Source organism: Rhinoraja longicauda, chromosome 41, assembly GCF_053455715.1.
Source record: "Rhinoraja longicauda isolate Sanriku21f chromosome 41, sRhiLon1.1, whole genome shotgun sequence".
In the NCBI taxonomy this organism is placed as follows: domain Eukaryota; kingdom Metazoa; phylum Chordata; class Chondrichthyes; order Rajiformes; family Arhynchobatidae; genus Rhinoraja; species Rhinoraja longicauda.
The window spans coordinates 8550693-8566862 of record NC_135993.1 but is presented as its reverse complement, the minus strand read 5'-3'; positions in this window follow the sequence as shown (position 1 = coordinate 8566862).

The following is a 16170-nucleotide window of genomic DNA, read 5'->3' as shown; positions in this document are numbered from 1 at the left end:
TCAAAACAATAAGGATACAACATTACGGTCTAAACATGCGGGTGAAAATAAACCAGAGCAAAAAAGAGACTGCAGACTTTGGTTATTGAGTAGAGCTGTCACTCGTGGAACAAAAGCTGTTTTTATGTCCGGCTGTGGCTGCTTTGACAGTCCGGAGTCGCCTTCCAAAGGGAAGTGCTTCGAAGAGTTTGTGGCCAGGGTGAGAGGGGTCAGAGATGATCTTGCCCGCTCGCTTCCTGGCCCTTGCAGTGTACAGTTCGTCAATGGGGGGAAGGTTGCAGCCGACAACCTTCTCAGCCGTGCGAACGATCCGTTGCAGCCTCCGGATGTCGTGCTTGGTGGCTGAGACAAACCAGGCCATGATGGAGAAGGTGAGGATGGACTCAATGATGGGTAATATTTTGGGTTGGGATTATTGTTTTCTCTAACTGAAAGTAAGTCTGGCAGCCCCTCTCTCCGTCCCTCCCCCACCTAAGTTGTTGTACAAGGTTCAAAGTCATCTTCGAAGGTAGACGGAATGCTGGAGTAACTCAGCGGGTCAGGCAGCATCTCGGGAGAGAAGGAATGGGTGACGTTTCGGGTCGAGACCCTTCTTCAGACTGATGTCAGGGGAAGGGGGAGGGACAAAGATAGAATGTAGTTGGAGACAGGAAGACTAGTGAACTAGAGAACTGTGAAGGGGGAGGGGATAGAGAGGGAAAGCAGGGACTATCTGAAGTTAGAGAAGTCAACGTTCATACCGCTGGGGTGTAAACTACCCAAGCGAAATATGAGGTGCGAAATAGAATGCTGAATGCATTCAGGAGAGAGCTAGATAGAGCTCTTAAGGATAGTGGAGTCAGGGGGTATGGGGAGAAGGCAGGAACGGGGTACTGATTGAGAATGATCAGCCATGATCACATTGAATGGTGGTGCTGGCTCGAAGGGCCGAATGGCCTCCTCCTGCACCTATTGTCCATTGTCATCTTGTTGAGTCTCATTGCCTGTAACTTGTTTTCACCTAGCCCACAGCTACCAATGGCCTCTTTCATTTATCATCGTTACTTATTTGTACGTCTTTCATTCATCTGTTCTATATCGTCCTATATCACCGTCCGTATCTCCCATTCCCGTTTCCCCCCGACTCTCAGTGTGAAGACGGGCCTCGATATGAAACGTCAACCGTTCCTTCTCTCCTGAGGTGCTGCCTGGCCCGCTGAGTTTTTTCCTTGGGTTTTAATCCGGCATCCGCTGTTCCTTCCTGTGTGTTGTTTAAGGATCACGTCGTTTCTGTACCTCCTCCCTGTGGGCAAGTGCGAGGAGTAAGGAAATTGTAGCGTACAATCTCGAAACAAACGTCCGGATGGCTGGCAAGGCATGAAGGCGATAACATGGATGGTCGAGTCTAAGAATCCGAGACCTGACGGAGGAACAAGGCTTGCTTCCGTGGCTGTGCAGAAGCCTCAATCTCACTGTATACATAATAAACGATAATAACGCACTAGCCAGCCCACCCAAGAGTGGGCTCCAACACACAAAAGAGCTGTCATTGTCAGCGGTTGAGAGGAATTCACCATTAACCTTTTCTTCACAGTTGTTCGTGAATTCAATAGACAATAGGTGCAGGAGGAGGCCATTCGGCCCTTCGAGCCAGCACTGCCATTCAATGTGATCATGGCTGATCATTCTCAATCAGTATCCCGTTCCTGCCTTCTCCCCATACCCCCTGACTCCGCTATCCTTAAGAGCTCTATCCAGCTCTCTCTTGAATGCATTCAGAGAATTGGCCTCCACTGCCTTCTGAGGCAGTGAATTCCACAGATTCACAACTCTCTGACTGAAAAAGTTTTTCCTCATCTCAGTTCTAAATGGCCTACCCCTTATTCATAAGACATGGGAGCAGAATTAGGCCACTCGGCCCATCATGTCTACTCCACCGTTCAATCATGGCTGATCAATCTCTCCCTCCTAACCCCATTCTCCTGCCTTCTCCCCATAACCCTCTCCAGAACCAGAGGCCACAGTTTAAGAATAAGGGGTAGGCCTTTTAGAACGGAGATGAAGAAAAACTTTTTCAGTCAGAGAGTTGTAAATCTGTGGAATTCTCTGCCTCAGAAGGCAGTGGAGGCCAATTCCCTGAATGCATTCAAGAGAGAGCTGGATAGAGCTCTTAAGGATAGCGGAGTCAGGGGGTATGGGGAGAAGGCAGGAACGGGGTACTGATTGAGAATGATCAGCCATGATCACATTGAATGGTGGTGCTGGCTCGAAGGGCCGAATGGCCTCCTCCTGCGTCTATTGTCTATTGTCTATAACCCCTGACACCCGTACTAATCAAGAATCTATCTATCTCTGCCTTAAAAATATCCACTGACTTGGCCTCCACTGCCTTCTGTAGCAAAGAATTCCACAGATTCACCACCCTCTGACTGAAGAAATTCCTCCTCATCTCCTTCCTAAAGGAACGCCCTTTAATTCTGAGGCTGTGACCTCTAGTCCTAGACTCTCCCACTAGTGGAAACATCCTCTCCACATCCACTCTATCCACGCCTTTTCAGTTGTGCAGCATAGAAACAGGCCCTTCGGCCCACTGAGTCTATACTGACCATCATGCCTGTCTATACTAATCCCACCTGCCCGCATTCACCACACTTCCCTCTACGCTCTGCTCAATCACGTCCCTCCTCATCCCTCTCAAATGATCTGAATGATCAGTCTCTCTGTTCTCATGATTCAAGCTGAGTTCTGGAGAGAGATGGGCACAAAATGCTGGAGTAACTGAATGGGACAGGCAGCATCTCTGGAGAGATGGAATGGGTGGCGCGGCGGTAGAGTTGCCGCCTTACAGCGAATGCAGCGCCCGAGACCCGGGTTCGATCCCGACCACGGGCGCCATCTGTACGGAGTTTGTACGTTCTCCCCGTGACCTGCGTGGGTTTTCTCCGAGATCTTCAGTTTCCTCCCACACTCCAAAGACGTACAGGTTTGTAGGTTAATTGGCTGGGTTTAAATGTAAATTGTCCCTGGTGTGTGTAGGATAGTGTTAATGTGCGGGGATCGCTGGTCGGTGGGCCGAAGGGCCTGTTTCAGCGCTATCTCTCAAAACCAAACCAAACTGAACTATAAAGAGAGGAGTTTCCGGGAAATAAACATTCCTCCTTAATAGCTGCGTGATCTGTTTCACATTATCCTTTCACATCACCAACACTACTGAATTCACTCCAACAACATTACATCCTTTTGAAGTCACAAGATCAAAACTGGACCCAATATCTCAGATGTGGTCTGGCAGAAGAATTTGTCCAATTTACATGCTTCGCTTCTTGCTAGGCAAACATAATCTTTTATTTCTCCCCTTCTCACTGCCCACATAAAAGGCAGGTTTCAGCCCCAAGGGGCAGCTGGGGAAAAGGATCAAAGAATGGACAGTTAACTTGGATAAAATAATAGCTTTAGGAAGAAATTAGGGGTTGCCAACTATCTCACTCCCAAATAAGGGACAAAGGGTGACGTCACCGCCCCGCGCCCCATGTGACCTCACCCAGCCACTGGCCACATGCTCCTGCTCCACCAATGGTGGCCGCCAGGGCCGGGAGGCGGGTTGCTAAGCAACCTCCGTTAGGCGGCGCCTGGGCCTCCGGGCCTACACTGTCTGGGCCTACAGTGTCCGGGCCTACACTGTCCGGGCCTACAATGTCCGGGCCTACAGTGTCCGGTCCTACAGTGTCCAGGCCTACAGTGTCCGGGCTTACAGTGTCCGGGCCTAAAGTGTCCGGGCCTACAGTGTCCGGACCTACAGTGTCCGGGCCAACAGTGTCCGGGCCAACAGTGTCCGGGCCTACAGTGTCCGGGCCTACAGCGTCTGGGCCTACAATGTCCGGACCTACAGTGTCCGGGCCAACAGTGTCCGGGCCAACAGTGTCCGGGCCTACAGTGTCCGGGCCTACAGTGTACGGACCTACAGTGTCCGGGCCTACAGTATCCGGGCTTACAGTGTCCGGGCCTAAAGTGTCCGGGCCTACAGTGTCCGGGCCTACAGTGTCCGGGCCAACAGTGTCCGGGCCTACAGTGTCCGGGCCTACAGTGTCCGGGCTTACAGTGTCCGGGCCTAAAGTGTCCGGGCCTACAGTGGCCTACAGCGCTCCCCGAGCCTAATACGGGACAAGGGCGGTCCCGTACGGGACAAACCAATTTAGCCCAAAGTACGGGAAGTCGCGGCTAATACAGGACAGTTGGCAACCCGAGATGAAAGTGATATTGTTTGGTGGGATAGGGGGGTGAGTGGCCATTGAGAATGACATGGCTAGCTGTGAGCTGAAGGGTTGGGAACCGGTCCAATGATAATCTTTATAGAGTCATAGTGTGTCCCCAGTGTGTGTAGGATGCGTGGGTCGCTGGTCGGTGTGGACTCGGTGGGCCGAAGGGCCTGTTTCTGCGCTGCATCTCTAAACTGTAAAGGGATCGATTGTAATCGTATGTTGTCTTTCTGCTGACTGGTTGCCACACAACAAAACAGCTTTTGACTGTACCTCTGTACACGTGACAATAAACTAAACTGAACTAACTAAATTAAACACTAGATTCAGACAGCAAGGAAACAGGCCCTTTGGCCCAACTTGTCCATGCCGACCAAGAAACCTCATCTACACCAGTCAGAGAGTTATACCACATGGAAACACACTACAGGAGGATGTTGTTAAGCTGCAAAGCGTGCAGAGAAGGTTCATGAGGATGTTTCCAGGACTCTTGCTCTGATAACAGATGGGAAGTGGCAGTATCTGATGGTGTGAGCGCTTTCAAGCTTCTGCATTTCTGCCGGATGGGAGCAGGGGGGAGAAGGAATAACCGGGGTGGGACAAACAAGTCTTTGATCACTTGTGTTGGCCACTTTTCTGAGGCAGCGTGAAGTGTTGACGGAGTCGATGGTGGGGAGTCTTGTCTGTATGATATTTATTAAACAGTGGCAGAAGGGTTTTTATGGATCATTTCATCCAGCGTGGAAACAGGCCCTTCGGCCCAACTTCCCCATGCTGCCCAAGATGCCTCATTTACACTAGTCCCACATGCCCGCGTTTGGCCCATATTCCTCTAAACCTTTCCTATTCATGTACCTGCCAACGTACCATTATTTATATATTTTTTAAATTTACTGAACTATTTAAATTTCTTTATGGAGTACTGTGTCCACAAACTTGTTGTGCTGCTGCCTGGAGTGTGGATTCCATTGCTCCATTTTGGGGCATTTGACAATTCAGCCCTCTTGACTCTTGGCAGAAATGCAGTTGGGTGGCGGTCGGGGTGACGTGCCTCAGCCTGGCAGAGGATTGTGGGAGCCCGCTCAGACGGGCAGACCTGGGGGTAGGGGAAGGAACGGCCCCAAACATATTCATCGATGCGTCAGGGGGGGGGGCATGCGTGTGTCTGGCGTCACCCTCAGGTCGATCTCCTGTCCCCACCCGCCTTCTGTTTGGTTTAGAGTAGATGGGCTTTGAGAAGTTCTTTCTCAAGATTGATGATTATGAGATGCAACACCTGTCCCTTTACCTCCCCCCTCAACTCCATCCAAGGACCCAAACGGTCTTTCCAGGTGAGACAGAGGTTCACCTGCACCTCCTCCAACCTCATCTCTAGATGTCAACTTCCTTACATCAGCGAAACCAAACGCAGGCTCGGCGATCGCTTCGCTCAACACCTTCGCTCAGTCCGCCTTAACCAACCTGATCTCCCGGTGGCTGAGCACTTCAACTCCCCCTCCCATTCCCAGTCTGACCTTTCTGTCATGGACCTCCTCCAGTGCCATAGTGAGGCCCACCGGAAATTGGAGGAACAGCACCTCATATTTCGCCTCGGCAGCTTGCAGCCCAGCGGTATGAACATTGACTTCTCCAACTTTAGATAGTTCCTCTGTCCCTCTCTTCCCCTCCCCCTTCCCAGATCTCCCTCTATCTTCCTGTCTCCACCTATATCCTTCCTTTGTCACGCCCCCCTGACATCAGTCTGAAGAAGGGTCTCGACCCGAAACGTCACCCATTCCTTCTCTCCTGAGATGCTGCCTGACCTGCTGAGTTACTCCACCATTTTGTGAAATAAATACCTTCGATTTGTACCTGCATCTGCAGTTATTTTCTTACACATCCTGGTTTTAAGTACAGTTGCGCCTCGACTTACAATGGGGTCATGTTCCGATAAAACCTGTCGTAAATCGCAAATGTCATAAGTCGAAAACGTATATCGCCAGCCCGTGGAAAGATCACATTTCAAAATTCGAAGTACAGTTTCTACTGAATGCACCATCGTAAAGACAATAGACAATAGGTGCAGGAGGAGGCTAATCAGCCCTTCGAGCCAGCACCGCCATTCAATGTGATCATGGCTGATCATTCTCAATCAGTACCCCGTTCCTGCCTTCTCCCCATACCTCCCGACTCCGCTATCCTTAAGAGCTCTATCTAGCTCTCTCTTGAATGCATTCAGAGAATTGGCCTCCACTGCCTTCTGAGGCAGAGAATTCCACAGATTTACAACTCTCTGACTGAAAAAGGTTTTTCTCATCTCTGTTCTAAATGGCCTACCCCTTATTCTTAAACTGTGGCCCCTGGTTCTGGACTCCCCGAACATTGGGAACATGTTTCCTGCCTCTAACGTGTCCAACCCCTTAATAATCTTATATGTTTCAATAAGAAATATTAAGTCGAAATATCGTAAGTCAAGGAGCATCTGTAAATCCACCTTGCCAACCTTCCACCCTGCCACCCTGTCACCCTGTCACCCTGCCACCCTGTCATCTTGTCACCCTGTCACCCTGCCACCCTGTCACCCTGTCACCCTGCCACCTTGTCACCCTGCCACCCTGTCATCTTGTCACCCTGTCACCCTGTCACCCTGTCACCCTGTCACCCTGTCACCCTGCCACCTTGTCACCCTGTCACCCTGTCACCCTGTCACCCTGTCACCCTACCACCCTGCCACCCTGTCACCCTGCCACCCTGTCACCCTGTCACCCTACCACCCTGCCACCCTGTCACCCTGTCACCCTACCACCCTGTCACCCTGTCACCCTGTCACCCTGCCACCCTGTCAACCTGTCACCCTACCACCCTGCCACCCTGTCACCCTGCCACCCTGTCACCCTGTCACCCTGCCACCCTGTCACCCTGCCACCCTGTCACCCTGTCACCCTACCACCCTGTCACCCTGCCACCCTGTCACCCTGTCACCCTACCACCCTGCCACCCTGTCACCCTGCCACCCTGTCACCCTGTCACCCTGCCACCCTGTCACCCTGTCACCCTGTCACCCTACCACCCTGCCACCCTGTCACCCTGTCACCCTGTCACCCTGCCACCCTGTCACCCTGTCACCCTACCACCCTGTCACCCTGTCACCCTGTCACCCTGTCACCCTACCACCCTGCCACCCTGTCACCCTGTCACCCTGTCACCCTGTCACCCTGTCACCCTGTCACCCTGTCACCTTGTCACCTTGTCACCCTGTCACCTTGTCACCCTGTCACCCTACCACCCTGTCACCCTGTCACCTTGCCACCCTGTCACCCTGTCACCCTGTCACCCTGTCACCCTACCACCCTAACACCCTACCACCCTACCACCCTGTCACCCTGTCACCCTGCCACCCTGTCACCCTGTCACCCTGCCACCCTGTCACCCTGCCACCCTGCCCTGTCACCCTGTCACCCTGTCACCCTGTCACCCTGTCACCCTGTCACCCTACCACCCTGTCACCCTGTCACCCTGTCACCCTGTCACCCTGTCACCCTGTCACCCTACCACCCTGCCACCCTGTCACCCTACCACCCTGTCACCCTGCCACCCTGCCACCCTGTCACCCTACCACCCTGCCACCCTGTCACCCTACCACCCTGTCACCCTGCCACCCTGCCACCCTGTCACCCTACCACCCTGTCACCCTACCACCCTGCCACCCTGTCACCCTACCACCCTGTCACCCTGCCACCCTGCCACCCTGCCACCCTGCCACCCTGCCACCCTGTCACCCTGCCACCCTGTCACCCTACCACCCTGTCACCCTGCCACCCTGTCACCCTGCCACCCTGCCACCCTGTCACCCTGCCACCCTGTCACCCTGCCACCCTGCCACCCTGTCACCCTACCACCCTGCCACCCTACCACCCTCCCATCCTGTGACCAAGTAAGCCACGCTGGTTTCTCAAGTTGCTGTGATGGGATTTAAACTCAGCAGTACCGGTCAAAGAACAGAAACCACTCACCCAGTTACTCATGGAAGAATAAACCATGATGATCAGGTGAAAGAATGAGACGGGATTATGTACTGTTGTGCCAATCTGGCGGCGTACACATCTGAAGTGGGTTCAAGTGCTGGACTCAGACATAGACAGCCTTTGAAGTCGTCTCATCTTCACTCAGCTATTCTTCTCCCTTTGCAAATAGATTAATATTAAACAGGAGTAAAACCTGCTCTATCTGCGGTCTCCCCGACAGCAATCATTGTTTCACCGCCCCTTCACCTCCCCCATCTCCAACCTTCCCCAATCAATGTAAGAAAATAACTGCAGATGCTGGTACAAATCGAAGGTATTTATTCACAAAATGCTGGAGTAACTCAGCGGGTCAGGCAGCATCTCAGGAGAGAAGGAATGGGTGACGTTTCGGGTCGAGACCCTTCTTCAGACTGATTGGTGTTATGTGTATATATACATGCACTCATACACACACACGCGCACACACACACACACACACACACACACACACACACACACACACACACACACACACACACACACACACACACACATATATATACAATATATGTATATATACACATAACTCCAATCAATGGTAGGCACTAAAAGCTGGAGTAACTCAGCGGGACAGGCAGCATCTCTAGAGAAGGAATGGGTGATGTTTCGGGTCGAGACCCTTCTTCAGACCGTGTGTGTGTGTGTGTGTGTGTGTGTGTGTGTATGAGTGCATGTACATCTACACATAACACCGATCAGCCAAAACATTATGGCCACTGACAGGCGAAGTGAATAACATTGATTATCTTGTTACAATGGCACCTGTCAAGGGGTGGGATATATTAGGCAGCAAGTGAACAGTCAGTTCTTGAAGTTGACGTGTTGGATGCAGGGGAAATGGGCAGGAGTAAAGACCTGAGCGACTTTGACAAGGGCCAAATTGTTATGGCCAGACGACTGGGTCAGAGCATCTCTGAAACGGCAAGGCTTGTGGGGTGCTCCCGGTCAGCAGTGGTGAGTACCGACCGACAGTGGTCCAAGGAGGGACAAACCACAAACCGGCGACAGACAGGGTGTTGGGCGCCCAAGGCTCATCGATGCGCGAGGGCAACGAAGGCTATCCCGTCTGGTCCGAACCGACAGAAGGTCGACTGTGGCACAAGTCACAGAAAATGTTAATGGTGGTCACGGGAAGAATGTGTCACAATACACAGTGCATCGCACCCTGCTGCGTATGGGGCTACACACGGAGGACCAACAGCATATTAGGCAGGTGGTCATAATGTTTTGGCTGATGTATACCTTCCTTCTCTCCAGAGATGCTGCCTGTCCCGCTGAGTTACTTCTTCAGACTGAGAGTCAGGCGTGAGGGAAAGGAGAGGTATAGACGGCGATGTAATAATAATACAAATAATGCATTACATTTATATAGCGCTTTTCAAACACTCAAAGACGCTTTACAGGGATTTAGAGAACATCGGGAAGTGAATAAATAGATAAATAAGTAAACGAACAGAGAAAGGAGACAGAAGGTGAGGTGACCTTCAGTGGTTGAAGGCAGTACTGAACAGGTGAGACTTCAGTGATGTTTTGAATGTGGTGAGTGTGGAGGAGTCTCTGACGGTTTGGGGTAGTGAGTTCCATAGGGTGGGAGCAGCGATGGAGAAAGCCCTGTCCCCCCAGGATCTGAGTTTGGTCTGGATGTGGGGGGATAGGAGATTGGCAGCAGCAGAGCGGAGGGTGCAGGTGGGAGTGTGCCTGTGGAGGAGGTCGGTCAGGTAGGATGGGGCCAGGTTATGGAGGGAGATGTCGAGCTTGTCCTCCAGTTATGAGTCTTCACACAGTGTTTGAAGTGTAATAAATTCACACGCATTTCAAGTCAAGTCAAGTCAAGTCAAATTTATTTGTCACATACACATACACGATGTGCAGTGAAATGAAAGTGGCAACGCCTGCGGGTTGTGCACAAAAAGAATTACAGTTACAGCATATAAATAAAGTTAATAAGTTACTATTAGTGTCGACAAAAATTTAGTCTCTGGGGTTATAAAAGTTGACAGTCCTGATGGCCTGTGGGAAGAAGCTCCGTCTCATCCTCTCCGTTTTCACAGCGTGACAGCGGAGGCATTTGCCTGATCGTAGCAAGGACTCTCTTGAAAGACTGCCAATGGCACTCTTGATTTTGTTACTATGGACAGGAGACACAAAATGCTGGAGTCACTCAACGGGTCAGGCAGCATCTCTGGAGAGAAGGAACGAGTGGCGTTTCGGGTTGAGACCCTTCTTCAGACTACCACTGTGTATTTGTGCACAATTGAATAAAAGCATGTTGGATTATATATTAAAAAAGTACAAACTCCACCAGCCTCATCAGCTGAAGTTTCACAATGCACGACTATCTCCACAGGTTAAAGATCTACCTGATAGCTCAACTGGATGACATCAGATGGTCCAAATCTCAACGAGATCTGAGAAAGCTGCTTGTCTATAAGCAGCTTTGATGTCATCCAGTTGAGCTATCAGGTAGATCTTTAACCCGTTTGGTTTCGAGATTGGTTTCGTTTATTGTCACGTGTACCAATAGACAATAGACAATAGGTGCAGGAGGAGGCCATTCGGCCCTTCGAGCCAGCACAGCGATTCAATGTGATCATGGCTGATCATTCTCAATCAGTACCCCGTTCCTGCCTTCTCCCCATACCCCCTGACTCCGCTATCCTTAAGAGCTCTATCTAGCTCTCTCTTGAATGCATTCAGAGAATTGGCCTCCACTGCCTTCTGAGGCAGAGAATTCCACAGATTTACAACTCTCTGACTGAAAAAGTTTTTCCTCATCTCAGTTCTAACTTCTGGTTTATATATTTGATTTTTTCTGCTAATGAGTAGAATCGTCCTACAGCAGCAGAAAGAAGATAAAGCCTTTTAAACACAGGAAGCAGTTTCCTCACTTGTTAGTCTCAGAGGGAGGGGCTCGGACAAAGAAACTGAGCCTAGGGTCTCCGGGCCTGTTAGTAGTCAGATGACCAGCTAAAGTTACTCCGGCACTTTGTATGGTCTTTTTCCAGGAGGCCCAGAAGCTGAGGCCTGATGTGGAGGCCAGAAACTGAGGCCTGGATCTGTAGGCCAGAAACTGAGGCCTGGATCTGTAGGCCAGAAACGGAGGCCTGGAACTGTAGGCCTAGAAACTGAGGCCTGAAACCGTAGGCCAGAAACTGAGGCCTATGTTTGTGTCCATAAACTGAGGCCTTGACCCACAGGCCTGTAAACTGAGGCTTGATCTGTAGTCCTTGAAAATGCGACGTAGATCTGTAGGCCCATAAATTGAGGCCTGAATTTATAGGCCTAGAAATGGAGGCCTCGGTATGTAAATCCATAATCTGAGGCCTTGATCCGTCGGCCCATAAATTGAGACCTGAGCTCTAGGCCAATACACAGAGTCCCAGATCAGTAGGCCCATAAACTGAGGCCTGGATCTTTAGGCCCAAACACTGAAGCTTGTGTTTGTTTGGCCAATAAATTATGGCCCGGATTTGTAAATTGTGAATTTGTCTGTACATTTGAGGGATTGTTAGACACTAAATGTTGGAGTAACTCAGCGGGACAGGCAAGAAGGAATAGGTGACGTTCTGTGTCGAGACCCTTCTTCAGACTGATTGAGAGACTCTGCTTCAGGGTCCCGACCCGAAACATCACCTGTCCATGTTCTCCATGATCAACTATCTGATCCGTTGAGTTACTCCAGCACTTTGTGTCTTTTTTTCTCACGTGCCAGTCTTTCTCCCATCCCCACCTCTCTTCCATCTCTCCTCTCCCCCATTTTACAATCAGTTTGACGAAGGGTCTCGACACGAAACGTCAGCAATCCGTATTCTCCAGAGATGCTGCCTGACCCGTTGTGTTTAGATTAGTGTCGTTTAGTTTAGAGATACAGCACAGAAACAGGCCCTTCGGCCCACCGAGTCCGTGCCGACCAGCAATCCCCGCACATTAAAACTATCCCACACTCACTAGTAACAATTAACGCATACACCAAGCCAATTAACCCACAAACCTGTACATAGAAACATAGAAAATAGGTGCAGGAGGAGGCCATTCGGACTTCAAGCCTGCACCGCCATTCAATATGATCATGGCTGATCATCCAACTCAGTATCCCGTACCTGCCTTCTCTCCGTACCCCCTGATCCCTTTAGCCACAAGGGCCAAAGTACGTCTTTGGAGTGTCGGAGGAAACCGAAGATCTCGGAGAAAAGTCACGGGGAGAACGTGCAAACTCCATACAGACAGCACCCGTAGTCGGGATCGAACCCGGGTCTCCGGCGCTGCAAGCGCTGTAAGGCGGCAACTCTACCGCTGCGCCACCGTTTAGTTACTCCAGCACTCTGCGTCTTTTTTTGTTGTTGTTGCAAAGGCAAACAGCAAGTCATGGGGTGAGAGTTACTGTGGTAGACTGGGAGGCCACATTCAGATGTTTGACACTAGGTAAACATTGGTTAACATGTGAGGAATTAATGTCGGGGCTTACAAGTTGTGTACTTCTGCTAATGGAACTCAAAACCCCACATGAGAAGTGTTGCAGCTGCACATCTCAAGAAAAGTCAAAGACTATTTCGATTCAAAGGCAAAGGTTTGTAACGTTGCCAAAAATAACAGTTCGCGGAGGACTGGTAAATATCTGAACCCAACCCAGAAAGACCGAGACGTTGATAAGGAAGGAGAGAGTGGAATTAGGATGTGGTCTGTCAAGAAATATAAAAATAGTTCTGGAGTAACTCAGCGGGTCAGGCAGCATCTCTGGAGAACATGGATGGGTGACGTTTCACAGAGTGCTGGAGTAACTCAGCGGGTCAGGCAGCATCTCTGGAGAACATGGATAAGTGACGTTTCGGGTCAGGGTCAGTAGGCCCATAAACTGAGGCCTGGATCTTTAGGCCCAAACACTGAAGCTTGTATTTGTATTTGCCAAATACAATTTGGAGTATTTGGAGTATTATACAAAGGGTTTAGCTTAGTTTTGGAGATACAGCGTAGAGAAGGGCCCTTCGGCCCATCGAGTCCATGCTGACCACCAACCACCATTCACATTAGTTCTAGTGTGCCCACACACATACACACACACACACACACACACACACACACACACACACACACACACACACACACACACACACACACACTAGGGGCGGCATACAGAAGATAATTAAGCTGAGGCCATTCAGCCCATCGCGTCAATGCCAGCTCACAGAGTGATCCCATCAAACCCACTTAGTGCCCTGTAACCCGCACTCTCCCACAGAACCATCAACTCCCCCCACGATTCTACCACCCACCCACACACCGGGGGGGCAATTAACCTACGGGCGGCACGGTGGCGCAGCGGTAGAGTTGACGCCTTACAGCGAATGCAGCGCCGGAGACTCAGGTTCGATCCTGACTACGGGCGCCGTCTGTACGGAGTTTGTACGTTCTCCCCGTGACCTGCATGGGTTTTCTCCGAGATCTTCGGTTTCCTCCCACACTCCAAAGACGTGCAGGTTTGTAGGTTAATTGGCTGGGCAAATGTCAAAATATTGTCCCTAGTGTGCGTAGGATAATGTTAATGTGCGGGGATCGCTGGGCGGCACGGTCCCGGTGGGCCGAAGGGCCTGTTTCCGCGCTGTATCTCTAAATCTAAAAAAAATCTAAAATCTACCAGCCCACAGTTTAGTGTAGAGATACAGCACGGAAACAGGCCCTTTGGCCCACCGGGTCCATGCCGACCATCGATCAACCTTTCACACTAGTTCCCACTTTCCCATCCACTCCCTGCACACCAGGGGGCGATTTACAGAGGGGCCGATTAACCCACAAACCCGCACGTCTTTGGGATTGTGGGAGGAAACCGGAGCGCCCGGAGGAAGCCCACGTGGTCACGGGGGAGAACGTGCAAACTCTACCTGAGGTCAGGTTGGAACCCGGGCCTCTGGCTCGATGAGGCAGCAGTTCTACCCGCTGCAGCACCACCCGCAAGAGTTTCTGCAGACGGGCTGAAAGGAAAAGAGTGACTCAGAGTTAAGATGGGCCCCTTTACAGAATGAGATGAGAAATTGTATGGGGAATAAGGAAATGGCAGAGTAATTAAAGAAATATTTTGAGTCTGTGCTCACAGTACTAAACACGAAAAAAAATCCTGGAACTGTTGGTCTATTTATGATGAAGACTCAAAAGAGATTAGCTACAGAGTCTGAAGAAGAACTGTGTGTTACAGTTGTACATGATTCTAGTGATCGTCTGCCCACTAGGGTCTCGACCTAAAAGGATAACCCATCTATTTATTTTCTCCAGAGATGCTTCCTGGCCCGCTGAGTTACTCCAGCACTTTGTGTCTATCCCAGACTACAGTGAAGTATTGTCTGATTGGAGTATTGTCTGAAGAAGGGTCTCGACCCTAAACGTCACCCATTCCTTCTCTCCTGACCTGCTGAGTTACTCCAGCATTTTGTGAATAAATGCCTTCGATTTGTACCAGCATCTGCAGTTATTTTCATACACTTTGGAGTATTGTGTTCAGTTTTGCTTTAGGAAGAACTCGACCAAGTGAGCCATTCCTCGTAGAGGGGGGACAGGGAAGGGAGAGGGTGTGACTGAGGAGCCCTGGATCCAAAGCCTCCACCCTCCACCCCCCCCACTCAATCCCCTTTATCCCCTCCCTCCTCCCCCCACTGACCCACTCCATCCCCCCTACGCACACCCACTTGCCCCTCCCCTGCCCCACCCCCACTCCCCGCCCTGTCTCCTCCCCCATTCCCCCCTCCCCACTCTTCCTGCCCGCACCGCACTCTCCCCCCACCCCAATCTTCCCTCCTCCCCACCCCCACGTCCCCCCACTATTCCCTCCTCCCCACCCCCACCCTCCCCCTCCCCCCACCCTCCCCCTCCTCGAGGGAGGGTGAGATAGATCAACCATGATTGAATTGCGGAGTAGACTTGATGGGCCGAATGGCTTAATTCTGCTCCATTCATTTAGAAAGAAACAGCATGGAAACAGGCCCTTCGGCCCAACAAGTCCACACCAGCCATTCATCACCCTGTCCAGACTGTCCAGACCCCACAGTGCGGCCCCTTCCTCACCCCTCCCCCCCACAGTGCGGCCCTCCCTCACCCCCCCCCCCACAGTGCGGCCCCTCCCTCATCCCCCCCGCCCACAGTGCGGCCCTCCCTCACCCCCGCCCCCCCACAGTGCGGCCCTCCCTCACCCCCCCCCCGCACAGTGCAGCCCTCCCTCACACCCCCCCCACAGTGTGGCCCTCCCTCACCCCCGCCCCCCCACAGTGTGGCCCTCCCTCACCCCCCCCCCCACAGTGTGGCCCTCCCTCACCACCCCCCCACAGTGTGGCCCTCCCTCACCCCCGCCCCCCCACAGTGTGGCCCTCCCTCACCCCCCCCCACAGTGTGGCCCTCCATCACCCCCCCCCCACAGTGCGGCCCTCCCTCACTACCATGGACCCTGTGACTGTGAGCATCGCCGGTGTCCGGGATTGAACCTGCGGCCCCCGCTCCCGGCAGCAGGTGATCCGAGGCTGCTGTGCTCCAGGCTGCTGCTCCACACCACAGGCCCCCCTCGAGAAAGGGATTAATGGGCATTTCTTGGAAGACAGGTTGAATCATAAACCCCCTTCCTCTGTGGGTCGGGCAGGCCGCGTTATAATTAATATCCATGGCCTTTATGCGGCAAGAATAAACACAGTTTAATCCCTTGTATCCGTGCGCCCCCCCCCCCCCCCCCCGGACCCCTGTTAAAGCCCCCCTGGGGAAACTTGAAAGGTTACAGGAAGCTCCTTACGATGGTCTGTGCAGTAATTATTCTGCGGCCAAACTCCAGCAAAGTCTTCGCAGTTCAAAGGGATTTCAGTGAAATTGAAGTTACCGACCTGGACAGCTGTGTGTTGTACAGAGCACTGCCTCATTACAAC